Here is a 17,797-nt window from a genome sequence, read left to right on the forward strand (position 1 = left end):
GACAGATGTGAAAGCAAAGCTAGTTTGGTAAGTTTATCTGATCCGAGACATTTAGAACAATCTTACGTGAAGGCATTGATTCTTACCTCCATCCTTAGGTAAGTGGGCAAGTTATGACTTTTAGGTATAGCAATGAAATGAGGTATATATATCAACATTAGCCAAACCTACCATAAAAGGGCAACAAAGCATTTGCCACACATAACTTCAACTTAAGCATTTGTTGGCCAATAGATACCCACCTATTCCAACAGTAAATTCATTTTTTTAGTAATATTTTATATCTCGATCGATTCAGCACCACTAAGGGGGACTATATATGATCATTGCATAAAAACTCAATCAGTGTTGAGCTCAATGGACTTTTTAATATTTCGAGAAAAATGCAACATTCGAAATTGCTATCTGCCCATTTAACTTGATCCGAAAAGTGACACGTATTCATATGCCAACTAGACACTAAACACATGAGTCAAGAGTCAGATACATTTATTACTTTAATGGTATAGGTTTCGGCCTCTTTATCCCCTTCATAATTTTTCAAATTGTTTCACCATTTTATTTAACATCTCCATCGCAATGATCGATCGTGATCAGGTGCACTTTCTAACGAGATATCGGATTGAGATGAATTCCACAGAGGAAGTGGAGTCAAATCAATTAAAATTTCTTATTAGTTAACGGCCAAGCAGAAGAGGGATGCATGCTGAGGAAGAAAGAAGTGGGGATCAAAATGAACGATCCAAGAGAACGAACGGTGTAGTGTCAAGTGTGATACAAGAGCATCTCCAATTAGGGTTACTTATAAGCAACTCATGTGCCATATCATTGCCACATTAGCTCTAACCCACTTTATGAGTTGCTTAAATTTTAGCAAAGTTGCTTAAAGTTGCTTCTATAAGCAACTTTGCTAAAATTTAAACAACCCATAAAATGGGTCAGAGCTGATGTGGCAGTGATGTGGCATAGGGGGTTGCTTATAAGCAACCCCCATTGGAGATGCTCTAAGTCTCTCAGATTGAATGATAATAAACAAAAAGTATACAAGATATAATTGGCAATAATTGATATATATGAAACAAATGTATTTTTATTCCCTTTAGATTTAAAAAAAATTATATCTCAATTTTAAAATTAATTTTTTTAATTTATATAATTTAAAAAAAGTATTATTTTAGTTCCTAATAAATAAAGACTACCGATAATATAATTTATTGAACAGAATAAGAAAGTTATACAATATTAATCATATAAGTTTAGCCTAGTCTAGCCTGAAAAACTATAATTATTCTTATGAGATGAATTTTTTATTTGACATGTAAAAAATTAGGATATATAAAACCCTAAGTTTTTCCTTAAATTGTCATTATGAGATATTTTTTGAATCATAATAAAAATTAGAATATATAAATTGTTCTTACCGGAATTTGTTGTGTGGACGATCTTCCAAGTAAGATCGGTGAGCCTCCTTCACGGGTACGCTTGTTGCTCCAAGATGGGGGTGGTACCTGCCAAAGAGACTCTGATGCTAAAGTTAGGGTCTGTATGAGTAATAGTCTCGTATATGTAATGCACGTACCTTGGTGTGATTTAGGGTTGCTTTTGGGCCTTGGGCCTGAGGTGAGGTGTAATATGATCAGATAACGGATCTCGTCTGGGGCGAGATCCTCGATAATCAGTTATGATTCACCTACATACTGAGTTGATGTCACGCGGCGCGCGTCCGAGGTCGGCTTGCGTTGTGGTGCTGAGCTTGGAGCTCGGTTTCGCAGTACGGACAGTACACTAGCCCCCCGAGCTCCGAAGACCGTTGGTCGAGGAGTTAATGCCGAGCTCGTTGGGGAAAGTGGCTTTTCACATGTGTCGCGACCGTTCATTTCCCAGGGACGTGCAAGTGACGTGCCATGGGAAATGACGGTTATGCAATGATGAATTTGCAATTAATTGTGTTGTCAGGCATGCCCTTGAGTTGACACGTGGCGCGGCCGTTTTGAATTGTTGGTAGAAGACTTTCTTTTCTCTCACTCGCGCCTCTTTGCCTTCTTCACTTTACTCTTCTTTCAACTTCTTGCGTACGCCACTTCTCTCATTTTCGTCCATCCTCCGTCTCCGTTTTCTCCGTTTCAGTCACCGTTTCCGGTAACCCCTTCGGTGTTAGGGTTATTTTCTGAAGAGGAGTACCAGGTACCTCCTTTTTACTGTCTTCTTTTCTTTTCTTCCCGGTTTTTCTTGTCTTTTCCATGGCTGGGGGAAGTGGTGCCGGTCCTTCTGCGCCTTCTCGGGGCAAGGCGCGTGGTAAGGCGGTGGTTACCGGGAAGGCCACCACCGAAAAGAGGGATCCGCCCCGGGGCCCGGAGCTAGGCATTCCTGGCTATGACTGGGTCAAGAGTGAGATGGCGGGGGCCCAAAGCGTCTTTCGGACCTTTCTAGAGGTCAATAGGATCTCCAGGTCTTGTAGGGTTTGCGACCCTTCGATCTCCCATATGATTCGGCTTGAGCCTTGTCAGGCCGATGAGGGCGTGTATATGGGGGAGCCTACTGACCCTCCCCATTTCTATATGTACCAATGCTTTTTTAGGGATTTGGGTGTCTGTCTTCCCTTTACTCAGTTCGAGTGTGATTTTTTGAATTTTATCAACTCGGCTTCTTGCCAGTTGCACCCCAATAGTTGGGGTTTTTTGAGGGCTTTTCAGGTCTTGTGTGCAGTTCTGGGGATAGTGGTGTCCCTTCGCGTCTTTCTTCATTTTTATCAACTGAAGCTAGGCGTTCTGCCTTATGGTATTTTGTCTTTGAATGGGAGTAGGGATGGGTTTGTTTACTCTCTACTCCCAATCATATAAAAACTTCAAACAGGAGTTCTTCCGGGTCGCCTTTGTGGGTATTGACCCCCTGGAGGACGAGGTGTTCCACTTCGGCGGCTTGCCTAAATTTCCTTTTTACTGGTGTCCCAAACCGTCTAGGTTTCACGGTTTGGGTAACTTGAAGGTGACGGCCTCGGAGGCGGCCGCCATTGAAAACCTTGTTGCGCTCCCTCGCCCGTTGGATTGCAAGCTCGTTCTGTCGCTTGCAAATTCGCCCTACAGGGAGAGGGGCCTAGAGAGTGAGTATTTCATGTTTTGGTGGTTTGCTAGGGCTCGTGTAATTTCCTTTTGTTGATGTGTTTCCGTTTTTATCTGCATGCATTATGGGGAAAAACTTGTGGCGCGAGCTTAAGCACCGCTACAACGTTACTGAGCTCGAGGTTCCCGAGCCTCCAAAGGAGGATGCTGTCCCCCTGAAGGTTAGCCGGAAGAGAAAGAAGGGGGGAAAAGACGTCGGGGGAACCTCCGTCCCTCCAGGTGCCGAGGAGGTGACCTCCAAGGCCGCTGATGCTGATGCGGTGGATCTCACTGAGAGTCCACCGTCTAAAGAGGCTCCCCCAGTGGGTACTAGGGAGGCGGTCCAGGCTGCCGAGCCTACCGCGCAGGCCGCCGATGTGAGTGTCGTACTTCCTTATACGTTTCTTCAGTGTTAGACTTTGCTTGGTTTATTGTGGTGATGTGGGTTTTCTTGTAGGCCGGGGTGGCCGTCACTGAGGTAGGAGTACGGGCGGCTAAGCAAGTTGCTCGAGTTGCCGAGGTGGTGAGTATTGTTTCTTCGGCTTTTTGTTGCCTTTTATTATGCTTTCTTGTCTTTTGATCTGGGGTCGTTTTTCGCAGGCAAGAAATGTTGTCGCGATGGCGACCTCCTGCGCTGGGCCAGTCGCTCCCGTCGCCGAAGAAGTGGCCCCAGCCACCGAGCGGGCCCCCCATGCTGCTGGGGTAAGTAGTGTTTACTTGTTTTTGGGGCTCCCCGTATGTCACCTTGTTTATTTTCTGACGTGGGGTTGGTTTTTGCAGGCGAGGTCGGAGGTTCCCATTGTGGACTCCCTGGATGCCGAGCAGGGGACGCCGGTTTCCGCCTCCGTTGAGGCTCGCGGAGGGGGCCCGAGTCGTGAGGCTCCCCCGTCCACTGCTGCAGCCTCGGCGCCGCCTTCTGGCTCGTCACAGGGGGCTTCCCAGAGCTGATCCTTGGCCCATCGCTTTGGGAAGGGCCTTTCGAAGGTGCGGCTGAACCACGTGAGTGCCTCACCTGACATGGACTCCCTGTGGAGCTCAGGGGAGACCGCTGAGAAGTTCTTCCCTCAGGGTTCATTGAGCTCCGAGGACCAGGGGCTGATAGAGGAGGTCGGCCCTGAGGATAGTTTCGATGCTGCTCAAGTCCTGCTGCAGAGGACTATGGGCATCCTAGGCCACTGGAAATCGAGGTGGGCCAAGCAGCAGGAGGACTTGGCCAAGCAGCGAGAGGACCTGGCCAAGCAGCAAGAGGAGCTGGCCAAGCTGAGGGGCCGGCTTCAACCTTGGAAGGATGCGAATAAAATTATGAGGGAGGAGAACAAGGCTCTCAGCACTGCCCTTGATGAGGCGAAGCGGCGGGAGGCCGAGCTCCGATCTGCACGGGGCGACCTTGTGAGGGCGCAGAAGTCTCTCGAGATCGCCTTGCGGTCTAACGAGACTTATGCCTCTCACGTGGGGGAGCTGCAGGAGCTCGTCGCCTTCTCTCGAGGCCGCGCTCGCTCCTTGGCAGATGAGGTAACGTCTTCCCGTGGCCAAGTGCGGGCTCTGGAGGATGTTGTGACCTCTCTCAGAGGGGAGTTGGCGGCAGCGACTGAGGAGCGCTTTCGCAACGAGGTCGTTCTTGGTGGCCGAGAAGACGAGATTGCCTCCTTGAGGGCGGAGCTGGCGGAACTGACGCCGTGGAGGGGAGGCTCGCGGAGGTCGAGCGCTCCGTGGTGGTGGAGCACAAAAGGGGTTTCCAGAAGGCTGCTCGCCAGGCACGGCTCCTCGCTCCCGGGTTCGACTTTTCTTCCATGCAGGTGGAGAAAGTCATCCATTTTGGGAAGCTTGTCAAGGAGGACGACGTCGAGGACAACTCCAGCGAGAATGCCTCTGCGTAGGCCAATTTTGTAATAGCCTAGTTTAACTTTCCCCTTGGTTTAATTTTCTGATTTGAACTCAAGCGTTGAACTTTGGGAACTTTGCCCGTATATGTATATATTTTTTGTTGCCCCTATGTGCTTCGCGTTTGATTTTTGCTGTTTTGCGCGTTTTTGGACACGTTTGGTGTTTGTTCTACGCTTTCATATGTGGCGATACTTTGCTTTGAGTTGGCCATGTTGAGGTAAGATGTCGACCTCGATTTTTCGTTAGGTGAATTTTTTGAATTCGGCCTTTATTTACTAGCGCCGAGGTTCGAATTCGACCTGTTAAGTTAACAGTGCCGAGGTTCGGATTTGACCTTAAATCGACGTAGAATAAATTATGCTAAGGTTCGAATTTGACCTTATATTCTTGTTATGTTGTGACTGTTCGAACTCGACCTTGGATAAGTGGTTCGTATTCGACCTTAAGTTTAGGGTCATGTGTATTTCGCCAAGGTTCGAATTCGACCTCTAGTATGCGGCTCGTACTTGGCTTTTAACGGAAGTGTCGAGGTTCGTATTCCTTCTCGGAAAGTCGAGGTTCGGACTCGACCTTAGAATAGTTTATTTTAATTAAGGTTCGAACTCGACCTTTAACAAGAGCGTCGAGGTTCGTATTCGACCTCGGAATATCGAGGTTCGGACTCGACCTCAAATTTGAGATAGGTTATTTAATTAAGGTTCAAACTCGACCCTTAACGAGGGCGTCGAGGTTCGTATTCGACCTCGGAATGTCGAGGTTGGGACTCGACCTCAAATTTGAGATAGGTTATTAAGGTTCGAACTCGACCTTTAGCGAGGGCGTCGAGGTTCATATTCGACCTCGGAATGTCGAGGTTCGGACTCGACCTCAGAACAGGTTATTTTAATTAAGGTTCGAACTCGACCTTTAACAAGAGCGTCGAGGTTCGTATTCGACCTCGGAATGTCGAGGTTCGGACTCGACCTCAAATTTGAGATAGGTTATTTAATTAAGGTTCGCACTCGACCTTTAACGAGGGCGTCGAGGTTCGTATTCGACCTCGAAATGTCGAGGTTCGGACTCGACCTCAAATTTGAGATAGGTTATTAAGGTTCGAACTCGACCTTTAGCGAGGGCGTCGAGGTTCGTATTTGACCTCGGAATGTCAAGGTTCGGACTCGACCTCAAATTTGAGATAGGTTATTTAATTAAGGTTCGCACTCGACCTTTAGCGAGGGGGTCGAGGTTCGTATTCGACCTCGGAATGTCGAGGTTCAGACTCGACCTCAAATTTGAGATAGGTTATTTAATTAAGGTTCGAACTCGACCTTTAACGAGGGCGTCGAGGTTCGTATTCGACCTCGGGTTTAGGCATTTGCGCGTTTAGAGTTCGTTTTCGTCCTTTCGATAAACAGGAAAATAAGAATGTGAGATGAACGAAAGGAGTAATTTTATTTATGGTGTCTGTGTGCCTCGTTAAAAACCCTCTCAGTCAAAGGATGAGGCGGGAAAAGAGTGCACAACTTTGTTCATACTGAAAGAAAAAGAAGAAATGAAACTTAGGGAGCTATGGTGGGGGGATTCTCGCCGCTTTGCTTGCTAGACGAGGAGATCTTCAGGCTCTCGGCGTAGCATTGCCGAGCTGTTTTCTGATTAGCTTTGACGGAGATGATTTTACCGTCCTTGCCCGGGAACTTCATGGTGAGGTGTGGCGTTGACACTACTGCCCCGAGTTGATTCAAGGTTGGCCTCCCAATGATGATGTTGTAGGAAGTGTTGGCTTCCACGAGGAGGTATCGGACCGTGATCCGCCTTGTATCCGGTGGCGTTCCGAGAGCCGTCAGCAAGTCTACGTAAGTTGCACAACCCATTTGAATACCACGAGGAGGTATTTGTTAATTAATTTTGAAAAGAGTATATAAATTACATAAGTTGACAAAGTGAAATACTCCAATTTGAATCAATAAAATCATTTGTTTTATCTTTATTATAACCAGTAACATAAATTCATTTTAATAAATAATACTCGAAGTCAAATATGGAAAAGTGTAATTAAACAAATTGGCACAAAACTATTTATTTTGAATATACAAAAGACTTTTAGGATATGAAAATTCATTTTCAATAGCATCATTCAGATAGCATCAAAAGAGAAATAGTTAATTTGTCATCATCGATCAAAATGATAAGTCTACATATAGAAAAAATAACAATAGAGGATGAGATGAGAATGATATAATTAAAGCCTGAATTTTTTTTTTCAAATAAATAAATATATAACAAATGCTTATGATAAATTCTTAAAGACCGTTCTATAAACTCCATTTGAAGTTGTAGATATATAAATGCCCTTCATTGTTGCATATGAGAATTTTGAATGTATTATATCCTACATAATAATATATACAGATAAAATTATTCACACATAAAAAAAATTTACATATATTTTAAAAATAAATGTGTTAAGTAATCTACATGCTAAATAAAAATAATTTCACCTTAATATAAATATCAACTTTGCTTAATAGTCCTGATAAAAATTGACTGAAACTATTAGTTTAGTAGGTCTAACAAAAATAAGTTACATTTAGCTAAAAATAAAGTAGAAATTGAATGATGATAACTTACAAATTAAAAATGAAAGGATGTATAGGAAGTAAAAACTATATCACATTTTTTTAATTGTTGATAGATGTACAATATTACGGGATAATATATACCATTGACCTATATATTGAGTATACCGGATAGTAACCGACCAAACTAAGTACCCGAATACCCAACCCGACCGACTAGATTAACAACGCCGAGGACACCAACCACTCACTACCTGAGCCGAATATGTCGGTGTGCTCAGCTAAGTTAGATATTTATGTCAGGACAATTAAGGAGATATTAATTTACGTAATGTGCCGGTTTAGTCTCCTAATTTTCCCGGGGCCCAGTCCTTAATCACGGCCCAACAAGAAACACTATAAATAGACCCCTTACGAGGTACGTAACTAACTTTCAACTACCGCATTTAATACGTCGAGCACTTACTTGAGCGTTGGAGTGTCTTTGTAGGAACCCACCCCCTCACTTCGGACTACTCGGAAAGGAACGAGAAGACTTAGACCCAAGACCAGACCCGCTACAACAAGGACAAAGTAAAGTGTGTATCCTAATACAGGAACATTTGGCACCCACCGTGGGGCAGAAGAGACGTTTTCAGCCCCTTAGAACTCTACGACTAAGACCAAGACATGGTAGTAACGCGTAAAGGACCATCAACATCGACTCAACTGATCCCTAATCCCGAGAACAATCCCGTCATGACCGGCCAAGAACGATACCCGTACGGAATGCCTCAAACACAACCAGAGCCTGTGTTACAAGAGGTCTGGCCGAACGCCGATCAGCCCAGCCCAACCTCCAAGATGACTTGCGAGCATTGCGCGAGGAAATGGCAGCTATTTGTAGACAAAGGGAAGCCGATGCCAAGGAAATGGCCGAATTACGTCGGCAAAATGTCGAGCTCCAAAGTTTGAACCAGATGTACGTGTCGTCCACTCCCACACTCTTAAAAGAGTCAGCTTATCACGCTCCAACAGATCAGGTTAGCCGAACACCAGTTACCTCTTTGATCGGCGGTAGGGCCGACACCACCACCCACTCGTTAAGACATCCCTTCTCCCGAAGAATAATGGAGGCGACCCTGATGGACCACTGGAAAAGCATGCCAATTGAGAAGTATGATGGGTCTACCGACCCCGAGGAGCACTTGAATGTTTTCCTGACACAAGTAACCCTCTCGACTCAAGACGACTCTGCCTTGTGCCGAATATTCCCCACGTCGCTGAAAGGAAGGGCTCTAAGCTGGTTCACGAGATTGCCGAGCTCTTCCATCGACTCGTTCAACAAGTTTTCGTCCCAATTCACTTTGTAGTTCGCGACGAGCAAACCGTACAAGACGACCTCGTTAGCCTTAGCGGGGATTCGTCAAGAGAAGAAAGAAAGTTTGAGAAGTTTCATGGACCGATTCAACAAGATCGCCATGGAAATCGGTGACCTCAACCCGGCTGTGGCGATAGACCGACTGAGCACCGGCCTAAGGCCGGGGACTTTTGTGAATAGCTTGTGCAAGAAGCCACCTGGTGATATGAATGACCTCCGACGCCGAGCCGAGAAATACATGCAAATGGAGGAGCTGGCAGAGACCAGAAATCAGGCTAGGGCCGAAGAGGGTTACAGTTGAAAAGAATCTAGCCGAGAGCCGACATGGAAGACGAATGCCAAGCCCTCAAATACTCGTCCTCCGAGAGGACCATGCTACACAGCGTATACCCCCCTCAACGTGAGTAGAGCCAATGTAATGGAGCAGGCCCTCGCTTTAGAGATCCTTATAGTGCCGAAAAGGGCGAACACTCCCCCTAGAGCAGACAAAGCCAAAACGTGCCGATTCCACCGAAACAGGGGGCACTCGACTGAAGAATGCTCGGCACTGAAAGATAAACTCAAGTACCTCATCAAGCAAGGTCACCTCAGGAGTTTTATCACCCTCCAGGACCACCAGGCAAGAGGGAGAGACCATAACTCTCGCGAGGCCCCATAGCCGAGAGACCGATGCCACCGATCCCGTTCGGCCGAGAGGAGGGATCACTCCCGACATCCCAGGGAAGACCACGACCGACCAAGAAAAGTGATAAACACCATAGTTGTAAATAGCGTGAATCAGCCAAAGACACCGAAGATGCCACCAATCACTTTCTCCGACCGAGATTTCTGAGGCGTCGATCCCGTTCAGGACGACCCCATGGTGATTTCGGTTGAAATGCACAATTGCATTGTGAAGAAAACCTTGGTCGACCAGGGGAGCTCTGCCGACATCTTGTATTGGAACACCTTTGTACAACTTGGGATCCCCGAGGAAAGCCTAGAACCATATCACGAACCACTAGTAGGATTTTTAGGTGAAAGAGTGATGACGAGAAGGTGCATTGATCTATACACTCGCTTCGGCTTCGACCAAAAGTCTTCCCGTGAGATCAAAATCCGATACATTGTGGTGCCTGCGAACACGTCGTACCACATCCTGCTAGGCCGACCTTCTATCAATGCACTGGGGGCCATTGTCTCAACCCCCCACCTATGCATGAAGTTCCCGTCGAAAGATGGACAGGTGATAATCGTTCACGCCGACCAGAAGACGACAAGAGAGTGCTACCTTTCTAGCCTCAAAGTACGGCCCATTTCCGATCCCCCAACGGCGAAACGTGTGAATGTGGTCAGGCAAGAGATGACGAAGGGCATTGACCTCGACCCTCGGTTAGGCGAAGAAGAACGAATTAAGCCAGCTGAGGACCTCATTCCTTTTCAACTTGGCCGAGCACCCGAACAGGTCACGCACATGGGATCCCAACTGAGTGAAGCCGATTCAAACCAGGTGAAGCGAGTGGTTCAAGATAACAAAGACTTATTCGCATGGGCGGCATTAGAGATGCCAGGAATAGATCCAAAGTTCATTTGCCACCGGCTTGTCGTATGCCGAGACGCCCGACTGGTTGCCCAAAAGAAGAGAAAAATGGGAGATGAGAAGAGAAAGGTTGCGAATGCCGAGGTGAAAAAACTGTTACAAGTCAAATTCATAAGAGAGGTCACCTACACAACCTGGCTAGCCAACGTGGTTTTGGTCAAAAAGGCGAATGGAAAGTGGAGAATGTGCACCGACTACACCGACCTCAACAAAGTCTGCCCCAAGGACGCCTATCCACTCCCCTGCATCGATCGACTTGTCAACGGTGCGTCCGGGCACTCCGTCTTCAGCTTCCTTGATGCCTACTCTGGTTACAACCAGATAAAGATGAACCCGGCCGATGAGGAAAAGACGGCGTTCATCACCGAGAATGCCAACTTTTGTTACAAAGTCATGCCTTTCGGACTGAAGAATGCCAGAGCGACCTACCAGAGGCTAATGGATAAGGTGTTTCAGGGACAAATCGGGCGGAACATTGAAATTTACGTGGATGACATGGTGGTCAAGTCCAATTCCATGGCCGACCACATAGTAGACCTAGCCGAAATCTTCGGTGAACTACGCAAGCATAACATGAGACTCAACCCTGAGAAGTGCACCTTCGGGGTCAAGGGAGGAAAATTTCTAGGGTTCATGCTATCAACCAGGGGAATAAAGGCAAACTAAGACAAATGCAAGGCTGTCTTAGACATGCGGAGTCCGAGCAACCTCAAAGAGTTGCAACAACTATCCGGAAGGTTGGTCGCCTTATCCCGATTCCTCCCTCGGTTGGCCGACAAAATTAGCCCGATGACGAAGCTCTTACGGAAGGCTTCGGCCTTTTCGTGGAACGGGTCGTGCGAAGAAGCCTTTACAGCGCTAAAAGAAACTTTGGCATCACCACCGATCCTGACGAGGCCTAAACCCTCGAGCCCGCTTGAATATTACTTGGTCGTGTCAGAAGAAGCGATCAGTTCGGTCCTGGTACAAGAAAGACAAGGCAACCATGTCCCTATATATTTTGTCAACCGACTACTACAGGACTCTAAAACCCGAAACCAGTTGATTGAAAAGGTGGCACTCGGTTTAGTACATACATCTCAACGCCTTCGGCATTATGTCCAAAGCCACCGAGTAGTTGTACACACCGACTGCCCAGTTTCCAAGGTCTTGGGCAAGCTCGAATTAGCCGGGAGAATGATGGCTTGGTCAGTTGAGCTATCTCAGTTCGACAACGTTTTCAAGCCAAGGGGACCGATCAAAGCCCAATGCCTAGCTGACTTCGTGAATGAACTCCACCCACGCTGCCAATTCGAAGAGCATTGGTGAACCCTCCATGTGGACGGCTCCTCAAATTTCCAAGGGAGCGGAGCAGGAGTAATTCTAGAAGGACCCAAGGGGATAACTTTGGAACAATCTTTGCGGTTCCGGTTCAAGGCTTCGAACAACCAAGCCGAATACGAGGCCCTGTTGGCCGGATTAAGGCTAGTCGAGGACATGGGTGCATCGAGAATCAAGTGCCTAACCGACTCCAAGGTGGTGGCCAAACAAGTGGGTGGTAATTTCCAAGTGAAAGACCACAACATGATGAAGTACTACCACGCCTACTAGAAGATGAAGGCAAACTTTCAGGAGGTATTAGTCGAGCACATCCCTCGCGAGGATAACATCCGAGCCGATCAGTTGGCCAGGTTGGCCGCAACCAAGAAACCAAGCCAATTGAGAACTATCATTCAGCAAGAACTCGACCACCCTAGTGTCGAAACAGAGATGGTGGGAAGCATCGTCACCAACCATGCCGACTCCCAAGACTGGCGATTTAAAATCAAAGAATTCATAATCAAGGGGGTCATGTCGGACGACCCGACAGAGGTGAAGCGAATGAGAACACAAGCTAGTAGATATGTCGTCATTGCTGATCAGTTGTACAGACGTGGCTTCTCCACTCCACTACTCAAATGCTTGGACCCCACACACTACAAGAAAATTACATATTAGCGAGGGACTATTCCCTTGCTATTTCCTCTCTAATCTCTCGCTAATCAGATTTGCGACGGAATAGTGATGAAATTGCGAGAGACCATTCCCTCGCTAAATACAGGTAGCTAATTAGCGAGGGATTTAATTCGTCTCCAATCCCTCGCAAAATCCATCGCCAATCCCTCGCTAAGGTCCTCGCTAATTATATTAAGGATGCTTACTATTTTCTCGCTAATTTGCGGTCAAGCTTCCCCGCTATTCCCTCGCTAAGGGGTCGCAAAATATCCCTCTCTAATTTGTAGCTAATCCCTCGCTAATGTTCCCTCACAAACCCCTCTCTATTCCCTTGCTACATTTCTTAGCTAAGGCCTTGCAATTCCCTCGCTGAATATCCCTCGCAGACCCTTCTCTATTCCCTAGCAATATTTCCCTAGCAATTGTCTCGTTATTTCCTCGCAATATTTTCCTAGCAATTGTCTCGCTATTCCCTCGCAATATTTACCTAGCAATTGTCTCGCTATTCCCTCGCAATATTTCCCTAGCAATTTTCTCGCTATTCCCTCGCAATATTTCCCTAACAATTCTCTCGTTATTCCCTCGCAATATTTCCCTAGCAATTATCTCGCTATTCCCTCGCAATACTTCCCTAGCAATTATCTCGTTATTCCCTCACTTACAAATTAAGTAGAAATTGAATGATGATAACTTACAAATTAAAAATGAAAGGATGTATAGGAAGTAAAAACTATATCACATTTTTTTAATTATTGATAGATGTACAATATTACGGGATAATATATACCATTGACCTATATATTGAGTATACCGGATGGTAATCGACCAGACCGAGTACCTGAATACCTGACCCGACCGACTAGATCAACAACGCCGAGGACACCGACCACTCACTACCTGAGCTGAACATGTCGGTGTGCTCGGCCAAGTTAGATATTTATGTCAGGACAATTAAGTAGATATTAATTTACGTAATGTGCTGGTTTAGTCCCCTAATTTCCCGGGGCCCGGTCCTTAATCACGGCCTAACAAGAAACACTATAAATAGACCCCCTACGAGGTACGTAACTAACTTTCAACTACCGCATTTAATACGCCGAGCACTTACTTGAGCATTGGAGTGTCTTTGCAGGCACTCACCCCCTCACTTCGGACTACTCGGAAAGGAACGAGAAGACCTAGACCCAAGACCAGACCCGCTACAACAAGGACAAAGTAAAGTGTGTATCCTAATACAAGAACATTGAGGAATATGTATATGGTCTTCCTTCCTTATATAAAATTTGAAATTAATTTGTGTATAATTAATGTTATTTAAAATAATTAAATAAAAATCATATTTCCAATTAATTAAATAATTAACTAAGTATAATTAATCTCTTAAATTCTTTCAATTTTCATGGTTAATTATTAGTAAATTAAATGAGTTTCATGATATATTCAAATTAGATTGAAGATTTTCTTTTAATAATTTTTTATTTTTTGAATCCATTTTGAAATCGATAATATGATTTAAATATATATAAATATTTGTTTTTGATAAAGATAGAAAATGTTACAAATATGATTATCAAGAGAATCGAACTTAGATCTCTATATTTCTAACTAATCCCACCTAATAAAATATTTTTTAACAAAAATAATAACCTAATAATTTAAATAAGATATTTTGTTGAATAATTTGGAAGTTTACATGGAAAAGAATCAACTATATCAATCCCAATACAGTTGAATTAGTCGCTCATGGCTTATCTAACAATTAAAAAGATATGAAAAAGGTCCTTAAGGGTTTTGTCTTGAAGGCTTTTTTGTCACTCCGATTTCTTCGAGATAGACCTATTTTTTCCTTATTAAGTCAAAAGACAATCTTAGAACCTTCAAAATTAAGTTTTAATGTTGACAGACTAATAAGTTTTCAAAAATAAGTCTTAAGATCATGTGCGAAAGACAATTGTCTTAGTTTTAGTCATAGATTATCTAATACTCTATTTGCATGACAAGTTCATAGATTGAATATTTCATTTGTCTAAAATGAATCCATTAAATGTTACATTTAATATATATGGTGTTTCTATCATTTGTTTTCATGATATTCCTTAACAAATAAAAAAAAATACAAGCTTATTAGGCACTCACAACACTTAAAGAAACAAAAAGTTGCTTTGCATCAAAACAAGAACAAGTAGATATCTCGAAGTTTGCAAAAGACCTTCTTAACTAACACATAAGAGTGTCTTTCCTTTCAATAATATAAAGATAATTAATAGCCTCTTGATTAGATACGAAGTGACCATTTAGTAAAATGTACTTAATGCATGCAAGAAGAAGTAGGATGGAGCAAATCAATGAGTGTTACTCAAGGATTTGTGTCGATCATCTTCTAGATCACTTATATAAAGAAGCTTTAGTCTTAGAGAACATAGAGAATCAACAACCATTTCTATTCATTCTTTGTAAAATCTCTTATATATATACTTAAAAATTTGTATCACGTCTTATAAGTATGATGAAACTTCTATTATTTTTACCCAACTTAAAACTATGTGTTTTAACTTAAAGCTTGGAGAGACTTTATTATTCAAATAATACCTGGATAATTTACTTGAAGAGACAAATAAAAAAATACTTAGATTGAGTCAAAAGTGACTTTTTGAAAGAATGTTTGTATCTTTGTGAAAGATAGTGAAACTTGATCAAGTTAGTCAAGAACTAAACATAGTCTTAGTAATTAAGACGAACTAGTATAAAATACCTTATCTACTTTGATTTACTTTGTTTGCATTCTTTTAAGCTTGCGTTACTACTTCACTACTATAAAAGAGTATTGGATTTTTGATACATTGTTCAACCCTTCTTCTATTATTTTCTTTTTCTCCACATTTCTCCTCATTAAGTTATGATACACTTTTGTTTTTGGACCTTTTATATCCCATCAAATATAGGTTTGTCATCAAGTTTTACTTGTTTATGAGACTAAGGTGACTTTGTTAAGCAAGCCTTCAAGATTTCCTCTAATGACCTTTGGTTGCTCTTACTTAAAGGAGAGTATGGCTCATTGTGAGGTTTACATAAAATTTCCTTGGAGCCTTTGATTATGCTCGCTTAAGCGAGTAGATAACCTTGTTTAAATGAATCTACATTAGGTTCTTTGGGTGTTTTTTTAAGCTTCGCTTATCATCTTCTAAATTTTCCCTCTTTCATCAAGCTTTCTCTTCTCATGTTCTTCTAGTATCTAAAAATACTAAAAAATATTAAAAATATCTAATAAAGAACATAATACTTATAAAATAACTTATTTTAATTTTATTGTTCATTTTAGGTAAAAACAAAACATAGAAGCATAAGACATGTTTTGTTATTACTTAATATTGCTAGAAAATATACACATATATTGTGATTATCAAAAAAAAAAAAAACCAATGTAAAATGTCGTAATTTTTACATTAATTATAGATTTAACCAATGTAAAAGAGTACATTTCACATCAATCTAATATATAACTAGTATGAAAGGTTTTGTAAACCGTTCTTAGAACCCCATTTTGGTTCTCCCATACTCTCATTTCTCCTTGTCCAAACCTATTGCGAACCTTATCTAGCAACATCAACAATGCTTCAGGCATCTCTGATAAGTTTTTCTTATGGTTTTGTGTCATCGTTCACAACCTCAGATGATGTCCACGACCTTCAATGACATGCACTAATCATGTCATTTTTTCTTTTCATTTTCAATTTCATTTCTACTTCATTTTCGTTCCCCATTTTATTATTCATCATTTCATCAAGCTTGCTTTGTATTGCCCCTGATCTCCATCCTTTGTTCTCCAAGTTTTACCCTGGCCACTAGCAGGTACATCATTTTACCATTGTTGGTTTCATTTTTCGTTTTCGTTTCATATCATTTAAACTTTCATTTTCATTCTTCAAGTCTTGTTTAACTTTCGTTTTCAGCCATTGACGATAAACCATCTATCATTAATTATTTTTATTGTTTACAGGTTTTGGATTGTAAAACAAAAAACCAAATTTAAAATTAAAATTAAATAAAATAAAACTCACTTTCTAAACGTTAAAAAAAAAATATAATAACTTATATAGAAACTTTCCCCTATTATCATCGATCGGCTGAACAACATCAATTTTACAACTGACATAAAATACCCAAAATAACCTTTATAGAAAGATTTTACTATACCAGTGTAATGAACATTGTGAGTGGAAAAAAAGAATATCATGCTTGAATTACATCAACGTCAAAGTAACCTAATGATGTATTTGATAAGGAATTTTAGAAATTCAAAAGGAATTTTAAATTTTTGGTATTTGAATTATTTTGATTTTAATTTTTATTATTTTTAAAATATTTAGTTGGGATAAGTTAATTTAAATTTCTCAAATTTTAAATTATTAGGTTAGATATGATAATTTGATACCATGATAAAATTAATTTTAAAAATATATTTATATGTTGAGATTTTTAAATTAAATTTTATAAAAATAAATATTAACTAATTTATAAATATTTAATAATTTTAAAAATTAATATTAGATAATATTTAATAATTTTAAAAATATTTTTGAATATTCAATAATTAAAAACATGAAGAGATAAGAGATAAGATAAAATATATAAGTGAAATAAGAAGAAAAAAAATATGAGGAATTTTAAATTCTTACTCTTTTTGGAGAATTTGAAATTCTACTATTTCAAGGAATTTCACAAATGTTTGAATTTGAAATTCCTTATAAATTCCTCATCCAAATAAGGTATTTCATCTCAAAGAATTTGAAATTCTTCAAATAAATGAATTACTCCATTTAAATTCCTCATTCAAACATAGCATAATGGTGTGTTTGGATGAAGAATTTTACAAATTTAAGGAATTTTAAATTCTTCGTATTTGAATTACTTTGATTTCAATTTCCATCATTCTTAAAATATTTTATTTGGATAAGTCAATTTAAATTTCTCAAATTTTAAATTTATAGGTTAAATATGATAATTTGATTCTACCATGATAAATTTGATTTTAAAAATATATTTATATGTTGAGATTCTTAAATTAAATTTTATAAAATTAAATATTAACTAATTTTTAAATATTTAATAATTTTAAAAATTAATATTAGATAATATTTAATAATTTTAAAAATATTTTTAAATATTCAATAATTAAAAATATGAAGAGATATGAGATAAGATAAAATATATAAGTGAAATATGAAGAAAAAAAATATGAGGAATTTCAAATTCTTACTTTTTTGGGAGAATTTGAAATTCTACTATTTCAAGGAATTTCACAAATGCTTGAATTTCAAATTCTTTATAAATTCTCCATCCAAACAAG

This window comes from Cajanus cajan, chromosome 2 (assembly GCF_000230855.2).
Source record: "Cajanus cajan strain Asha chromosome 2, NIPB_CcT2T_4, whole genome shotgun sequence".
Lineage (NCBI taxonomy): Eukaryota > Viridiplantae > Streptophyta > Magnoliopsida > Fabales > Fabaceae > Cajanus > Cajanus cajan.